General features: G+C 36.7%; 1 protein-coding gene across 1 annotated transcript in view; it reads left to right on the top strand.

Moving 5' to 3' along the window:
- The first annotated feature begins 566 nt into the window (after nt 1–566).
- The window catches only part of sv2a (synaptic vesicle glycoprotein 2A), a 36786-nt gene continuing 27835 nt past the window's right edge, over nt 567–9517 (top strand). Inside the window, exon 1 of the mRNA XM_016485860.1 lies at nt 567–700. The gene's annotated coding sequence lies outside the window, so the exon portion shown is untranslated. The remainder of the gene's footprint in view (nt 701–9517) is intronic.

Below are 9517 nucleotides of genomic sequence, written 5' to 3'. Positions count from 1 at the left end.
TAACCTTTGATAAAGGCAGGTTACGTCAAATTTACATTAATAACAGTCGATGGAGAGGGAGAGAAAAGCGCATCATGGTTCCAGCATTGGTGATGCTGATAGCCTATTAATTTCGGCTCGCTTGTACATTAGAGAACGGTGCGTTCGAGACGAGGGATGCGAATTAGCTAATCCTACTATGGCCACGGCTTGGTTTATGAATATTAATTACGTAACACCACGTTCGCTCAGTAAACCTAAACGATTGGCTGAAAGTCAGACGTTCGTAAAGAGTGCAGGTCAGCTGGCGAATGAAGGAATCGTATTCGTCTCATGAATATTAATGACGCAGCGTGACGTTCGCCCCACTGGTTGGCCGAAGAGCAGAAGTTTGTGATTCGGTTGGCCTATCAACGAATTCTAGTACGGAGAAGGCGTGGCTAGGAATACTAGCTAGATAGATTACGTAACTGGACGCTCGAGGAAGGTTACCATGCAACGTCAGCGTGCCGATTAATATTAATGAGTCAAGTGTTCGCCATAGTATGAATCGTTAATTTAGCCTGTGTAGTAGGGTTGCACCCCGTTACACGTCACACGCGCCTTCGTTCCAGGGTGAAGATGCAGGCAATGTCACACAGCCCTCCTCATCATCACGACTAAAAATTCACCGTATCTTATATACAAAGCATTTGGGAAAATCAATAACCGAATCGCTCTGGTAAGTGACGTTTCTTGCTAATTAATTAATGTTTTGGAGCTCATTTATAATTAGCGTGCATATACATAAATATGATGTGTACGCTCGTACACGTTTTAAATATACCACATTTATGTTTGAGCGAGTGTTTTAATGTTAAATGCTAAATTGTATGATTTTATATTTTGAGGCATCAGGTTCATTCATTTGGAAAATAATGTGTGCTCATCGATGCAAACGTAAAAATCATCAAAAATACATCTTTATAGTTATAACACCCAACGTAAATGATATAAAATCTCTTTTTAAGGCAACCTTTTGTCATTTAACACGACTCATGCATCATCTCAAGACATTAAAATTCATTTTTTTTTCGTTGAAATGCGCTTTTGTAGCCTATTATTACTTATTTCCAGTATGTATATTAATCTTTATTTGCCATGGGTTAAAGAATAGATCAAAAGAGTAATTGATAAAAATTCCCATAGAGACATACTGCACCTTAAGCCTCACCCCTTCACCTAATATATCCATCAGAATAAGACTTATTGGGCTTTCCATTTTCCTCACTGGCTGGTATTGGGTTTCATATTTGCTACAATTGATAAACCACGAGAAATACAAATTAAAATGAGATTTGTACCACGTTATATCTTGAAGCATCAAAATGACCTTGCAGCAGACATGAGGAATGGAAACCTGCTACATGTGTGCGTGTGTGAATGTCCTCGATGATTTATTCCATTGCTGAGTGCATTCAGTCTCGTCACGACAGCAAGTGTCATTTGGTTTGACTGAATTCACAGTGATGCTCTGTGCATCTACACGTGTCTGTATCACTGCTGCTTTTTCAGTGAAATAACGTCTTTGAGCTGGAAATGACCAACCATTACTGTTAAGTGCATGCAAGCTGAGTGCATTCAGTCTCGTCACGACAGCAAGTGTCATTTGGTTTGACTGAATTCACAGTGATGCTCTGTGCATCTACACTGTCTGTATCACTGCTGCTTTTTCAGTGAAATAGCGCCTTTGAGCTGGAAATGACCAACCATTACTGTTAAGTGCATGCAGATAGTGATAATTGTGCTCTTTATCAATTCTTATATAAGAGTAGATTATGTAGAGCTAGATATTTGGCAGTTTGGATGGAATATGCAAAGCTGTATGTTGTTAGTATAGCCTACTGTTAGTATGCAGAGATTTCCGATGGTTGACAGTAGCCTGTATGTAGACCTTAATGTTGGTAGTATTGCTATATCTATGCATATCTTTCTTTGCATTTTAGGATTGATATTAAAGTTTTGTATCTGATTGTATTGTATGTAGAGATTCATGCTAGTATGTAAAGCTGTATATGTGATCGTAGTATGCAGCTTTATGTTGGTAGAGTTGAGACAGAGAGAAAAGAAATAATGTGATATGCAAATGTCTGAAAGTTTGATCAGGTCATTGGTAGGATGAGCTACTGTGTTTACATACTTCTGGATCCCAACTTTGATCCGATCTGGTTGAAAGTGTCCAAACCCTGTCTAGGACTGTTTCTCCTAATGTGAATTGATTTGCAGGCTGCTTCTGGTGTCTCCGTCAGTGGTGGTGCTGCACAGGATTGCAGTTGTTCCTCAATCATTGTGTGCGCTGCAGTGCTCTTTTCAGAGTAACCTTGCGAGGAATCCTCAAGAGGAGTGATGTGGCAAAGGAGGAAGAGAGAGAACAGGGTTTAACGGCAGGAGTGTTTATCATTGATCTGTGCAGGTGCTGATGTCTTATCTGACCGGGCCGTCGTTCAGAACTCTCATTCAGGGATCTGGAATAGGATTATCACTTGAGTTTGGTGCAGTACATTTCCATGTCTATGCCACATTTGGATGCATTTTTTTATATATAAACTAACATTTTTAGTACAATATTGCAATTGAGCAATTCAAGGAATAGTTTCCCCCCAAATTAGAATTTACTGGAAATGTCCTCACCCTCAGACCATCCAAGATGTAGATGAGTTTGTTTCTTCATCAGAACAGATTTGGAGAAATTTAGCATTGCAGTGAATGGGTGCCGTGAGAATGAGAGTCCAAACAGCTGATAAAAACATCACAATAATCCACACCACTCCAGTCCACCAATTAACATCTTGTGCAGTAAAATGCTGCATGTTTAGGAAACAAATCCATTATTAAGGGGTGTTCATTTTAAACTCTCACTTCTGGCCAAAAGTCCATAATTCATAATAACACTTCTTCCAACAATAAAGTCCATCCACTGTTGTCCTTTCACTTCAAAATCCACCGGCATACTTGTTTATAGCTGTTTTGGCTTGTAAACAGTGCTCAATCTGTGCATATTTATCTCCTGATTCAGACAAGACAAATTTTTCACGAAGCAATATTATGAATAATGGACTCATATTTTAGCTGGAAGCAACGCTTTGAAAGAATGTCATTTTAGGTTTGGTAAATGTCTCCAAATCATTTTCAATGAAGAAACAAACTCATCTACTTCTTGTATGGCCTGAGGCTGAGTCAATTTTCAGCATAGTTTAATTTTTGGGTGAACGTTTTTTGTTTGATGCAATATTTCCATGTCTCCAGGTGCTGCACTGACCTCTAAAACTGTAAATTTATTAAAAAATATTCCAGGTGTTTTTTTTCCCTTTCTCTAATTAAAATATTTAAAATAAAATGTTATTTCTTGCTATAATTGGTAATTAGTTTATTGTTTTTTCCCGCCTGTGTCTTTGAATACCCACTTTCCATCTGTTAGTCTTTTGTAAAATCACTTGAACAAAAGTTCAAAATAAACTTGCATAACAGCAATGATCCGGGTCAAAGCCTGAGTAAATGTTCAGAGTGAAATCAAAGGCATGCAGATTTTCAGCGTGAAGTTGAAGGCAGCCAAATTGAAGCAGAATCTCAGAAGACGTGTCTTTACACACCAAGGTAGAGCCAAAATGATTCCTATTCGCTTGTGTTTGAACAAAAACCTATGCATTACTCTCCCAGCATGTGTTCAGAGACTGATAAAGGCCGTGGACCTCTTTGAAGTGTAACAAATAACAGTGACATCACAGTCCTCTATAGATGTGTGACTTATTTAGAGTTTTTTTCAAGGTTACATCCAAATGTCCTCAGTTTCACAGTGATGCAAATGGAGGGTGAGAATGTTTATTTGGAACTGCAGTATGCTTAGGTTTATACTGCATAAGTCCGCATATAACTGAATCATACACTAATCTCTCACCCATTAATCCCTGCGGTAAAATATGAGCTCTTATAGAGGGGCCTCTCATTTCCCCTGGACTTATATACACCACACATAGTATGTGCCATGACTGTTCTTTTGTCATTTAAACCTGTTGAGTTGCACGTCCCACTATTATGTAAGTCAGAGTCAGAATTTAAAGCCATTTGCAACCCATTTCTTAGTGAAACTGGATATTTATCAAGAAGTAATGGAGTGAAGCTTGGTTTTATCAGCCTAGAATTGAGTGAATTGTGAAAAGTGGATAGATCTAGATCGAAAGATGGTTTGGCTGTCTGTTATCATTGTGGCATCAGCGGAAAAAGGAAATTTGTTTCAGAGGAAGAAGACATTCTTAGGTTTGGATGACATTCAATGTTTTTTTCCCCCCTCTGGAACAAACAAAAAAAAATTCTGGTGTAGTACTTTGAAACAATTTTTTGGTAAATATCACTTTCAATTAGCAATTTCTAGTAAAACCTACTACAGTAATCTTTGTTTTATTTACAAACTCAGTCATTCACAATAAGATCAGTAATAGTAAGAAAGTAAATCGATTTTTCATTCATACTGACATATCGGTGATCAGTGTTTTTTTTTTTTTTTTAAGTTTTCAGATACTTTATTTTATAATATGAAAATGAAATGATGAATAATGAAATGTTTCATTTCTGTAGAATAGTGTGTGCTTATGAATCACGCACAATCAGATCAGGAACATATTAAGAATGCAAATAAGCTCAATTTAAATTTCATGTAGACTTTAAGGATGATCATCTTCATCACATTTCAGTGTTAATTCACATTTGCACTATAGCAACAATATGATAGAATAGAAGTGTTTCCTGTTTTTAATGAAACATTGCATTGACAACACCCGTCCAAATGTGGCTCAGTCCTGTTTGCGCTGGAATATTTTGGGCTAAAATGGAGGCAGGGCAGAGGATGCTGGTGGTGCTGATGTAGCAGAGGGCAGGAGTGACTGTGGCCATGGTGACAGCAGCGCACACTGAGAGATTTGTTCCAGGGCTAACGTGACTCACAACAGCTCTGTCCTTTCCTGAGAGACCACTGTCGAGATGCTTCTAAACATCCGCTAACATGCTTCTCTCCTCCCTCTATTCCATCCACCGCACTCATTCTCAGATCCATTAACTCCAGGCTTCTGCTGTCACTCTCGTGCGTTGATATACACCAGATGCATTGAGCTTTGGCCTTGTTAGCAATACTTTATCTTCCTAAGCGTAAAGATAGTGCTTTAAAATAGTGCTTAAATGATTACTTTTCGGTGAGATTAGACTTCAAACAAATGAAGAGATGGCGTACAAAAGATGAAGAAAAAATGGTTAAAGAGGCTGGAGCATTCTAACATTAAAACAGCTGTCCTTAAATAATAAAGCTAAATATTAAATAATATATTAAATATAATTGTGTAATGTTGCAGTGCTGTAATACAATCATTTTTAAATTACAATCACCAGAAATGAAAGGTAGTACAACTGTGAAAATACCATTTTAATTATATAATTTAATAATATAATTATTATTAATTAATACCTATAATACAGGTATTTAGTCATTATAAAAATATTTTCATTTAATTTCTGTTTTATGTTGTTTTTAAGTTAAGTTTCTTATGCTCACCTGCTTCCTTTATTTGATCAAAATTACAGTATATAATAATAATATTGTGAGACATTTTTTACATTTTTAAATTGAAATAGAATGTAATTTATTCTTGTGATGGCCAAGCGAAATTTTCAGCAGCCATTATCCTAGTCACATTATCTTTCAGAAATCATTCTAATATGCTGATTTGCTGCTCAATAATTTTTTTAATGAATAGAAAGTTTAAAAGAGCAACAGTTATTTTAAATAGAAATCCTTTGTAAGAGTAAAAATGTCTTTGATCAATTTAATGCATCCTAAATTGAACAAAAGTCTTACTGACCCCAAGCTTTTGAATGGTAGTGAAAATTTTTCAAAGATTAATTATCACGAGATCCTTAAAAGTGGTCCTAAATTACAGCTGAAGTGTGTAATTCCTTTGCCATTACAAGCTAATGCAATTTTGCAAGAATAATGCTTGATTCCAAACACTCCCCTTATTTTCCGATGGTTGAACAAACAGATAGTCCCTCCTCAAACTCACACCATTGGCTAACTTACGCCCTGAACATGTTCTGAACAACAGGTTCGGTTGAGGTTCAAACCTATAGATAAATTCACTTGTTTGTATCAGGCTTACTGCTTCATTACATTATAGTTACGTTTGTCCTGTGGAAAGCCCCTAAGCTGTGTGTGTGAGACCACCGTACACATATTCCATCTGTCTGGTGAATAATGGATAGCTCTATTTAAAATTTTGTTCAGATAATCGTTCACAATGTGGAAAATGGCTTCAATACCCCGGTAAGACAAGTGACTCAGCATGTATTGTTCCTGAAGGGCACGCTATTAAGGCTGAAATTGTTTTCAAATTATTTAAATGAATAATTAATTATCGCATTAAGTGTATTAATAGGGTTATTATATGGGATGACATAGGATTTATAATGCCTTGTATGTTAATTACAGACTTAAAATGACTAACAACAAGTATCGGTTAATAGCATTGCTACTGTAGGAATAGTAATGTATGCGTTAATTTGAATATTCAAATTAGTTTTGAGTGCTTCTTCTCTTCTCAAATCTTTATGTATGTAATTGTTTGCCTCGCTTTTATCCAATAAGGAAACAAATCAACAAATCATCCGAACATGTGTGACTTTTATTTTTCTGTGAAATTCCAAAGTTGTAGTGTTTCGTGTCTAACATTATTTACACCCCAATGTTGTGACTGTTTAACTTTTTAAAGACCGTTTACGGATTATTTCCACCACAAATGTAGATGAGTTTGTTTCTTCATCAGAACAGATTTGGAGAAATGTAGCATTACATCACTTGCTCACCAATGGATCCTCTGCAGTGAATGGGTGCCGTCAGAATGAGAGTCCAAACAGCTGATAAAAACATCACAATAAATGTATGTCTTTTGAACCAAAAAGCTGCATGTTTGTAAGAAACAAATCCATCATTCAGGTTTTTTAACTTTAAACCGTTTCCTCTGGCCAAATACGAGTCCATATCCATAATAACGTTTCCTCCAGTGAAAAGTCCATCAACTGTTGTCCTCTCACATCAAAATTTACCAACATATTAGTTTCGAATGGCTTTGGATTGTTCTCGCTTGCGTTATTTGATCTTTGCATATTTCTCTCCTGATTCAGACGAAATGACTTATTTTCACTAGTGAAAGCAATATTATGAATAGGACTTATATTTTTACCTGGAAGCAACAGTTTAACATTAAAAATGTCAAAATGATGGATTTCTTTCTCACAAACATGCAGCTTTTCACTTCACATGATGTTAATTGATGCACTGGAATGGTGTGGATCATTTTATCAGCCGTTTGGACTTTCATTCTGACGGCACCCATTCACTGCAGAGGAGCCATTGAATGACAGAAAAGTTAGCAAGTGATGTAATGATATTCCTCCAAATCTCTTTTACATCTCAGTTAAACAGTCACAAGTGTAAGTGTTTTTTTTGCCTTGTGTGTGTTTGCATTGCTGTCATCAGTCATGATGAGGCTCTGGCAGCGAGCACAGGCTCCTCCTCTCTCTCGACATGCGCTGCAGCTCTGTAGGTCACTGTTGCTGAGCAGGTCTCAGTGCTCGCTCATTGCCAACCTTCGACCGCTGGCATTTAACAGAGTGACCCTTCAAAGCAACACATGGTGGCTAAATGTCCTTCTTTAGAACAAGGACTGTGCAGTAGAGATATAAAAAGTACTATTTCGGAGTAATGTTCAGACTCATCTCAACAGTTGATTTCAGTATAGACTTTGGCATGATTCTGTTGCTAGGCTACACTCTTAAAAATAAAAGTTCCAAAAGACGGTTTTTGCAATGAACAATTCTGGGGTTTTTTTTGGTTTTTTTTTCATTTTAACAATCTAAAGAACATTTTTCCATCATAAAGAACCCTGGATAGGTTCCATGGATGTTTAAGGTTCTTCATGGAACCATGAATGCCAATGAGGAACCTTTATTTTTAAGAGCATAAAAATACACAGCACACAAAACTATTGGATCAGTTTGTGCATTTTCAATGAATTATTTTTTATGGATAATTTTAGCTATTGAATCATATTTATAATCAACATTTATGTTTTACTAAGCTCTTCATAGGGCATTATGGGATTGTATTCTCTGTGAAAGATGCATGAGATGCTGCTTTAGAATTTGGTCAAAATAAGGTATTTTAGAAGGCAGCGTAATCATTTCCTCTAAATGCTAAACGGGCATCTGCTTGTGTATTTTGCCGAGATGAACATGCCGTGGGTTGATGAATTATGGGAATGTAGTCATGGGTGCAGATGGTCCTTAATGTGGCTATTTATTTGCATGTTTTTGGTAAAGAAAGATACATTTCTGCATTCACACTGGGTTGACAAACCCTGTTCATCTCAGTGAATGTCAAAATTCTGTCAAAGCCATTTGATGTGACCCAGCAAACCATCAGCGCTCTGATCCTAAACATCTGTGTGAGGGATTTTCATTGACATTAGCTACTTGATGGAATTATTGTAACAGATATCAGATCACCAGAAAACACACCCAAACAAGATGACTTTATAATCTCTGGTGGTGTTTCCCTGACAAACAGATTAACCACGACTGTACAGTGATCAACACAGTTTGAGCTCTCTTGAAGATGCAGTAAATCACTATACAAATAGTGCAGAATATAATCTGGTTTTATTAAAGCAGCACTATGTAACTTTTGGCGCCCTAGCGGTTAATAAACAGAACTGCACACATCCCGCAGAAGAACATTCCAACCGGAGCTACTTCTCTAAGTTTCTGTCTATGGCGATTCACGCAGGTATGTGTTACTCCGCAGCGGTGATGACCCGACCAGGCTACAATAGTCCAAATATAAGTACTTATTATAAGTGTACCCAGGGCCGCATTAAGACTACACTGGGCCCCGGGGCTATGACTTACTGCAGGGCCCCCCAGGCCCACCTTAAGAAAAAATGTGCCATTCACTGCGCCCATCCGTTCCATTGGCTGACTCTTGATAATCATGTTATTATTGATGGATGTTATAAGAGAAAAAATAGATGTGGTAATCAAATCACTTTACTTTCTGCTTAAAGCCTCAGCTCTGTCGCATTTCACATTTTACTGATATAATGAACAGGATATATAGGGTACAACGTAGCTAAAGGCCCACCTTAAGAAAAAATGTGCCATTCACTGCGCCTAAAATGTATAATTGCAGAAAAAATATATATGTTGTATTGAACATTAAAGGAGCAACAGATTTTGTGTGAAAATAAATCATTCAAGTTGTTTATTTTGTTTAAAAATTTATAAATGTATGAGGTGGCAAGAGGGGCCTTTTACATGGGGTAAAAGGCAAAAGGTATTTATACAAATACTTCAGCTAAAATAATGGTTTTTTAAAATAATGTTCAAGTTAATACTTGTTCAAAACAATCACTTTAGCAAAGTTTGTACTATTTTCTGCTTATTTTGAAAAATAAAAGTA

This window comes from Sinocyclocheilus anshuiensis, unplaced genomic scaffold (assembly GCF_001515605.1).
Source record: "Sinocyclocheilus anshuiensis isolate Anshui unplaced genomic scaffold, SAMN03320099.WGS_v1.1 scaffold1162, whole genome shotgun sequence".
Lineage (NCBI taxonomy): Eukaryota > Metazoa > Chordata > Actinopteri > Cypriniformes > Cyprinidae > Sinocyclocheilus > Sinocyclocheilus anshuiensis.
This window is presented reverse-complemented; position numbering and strand designations above follow the sequence as displayed.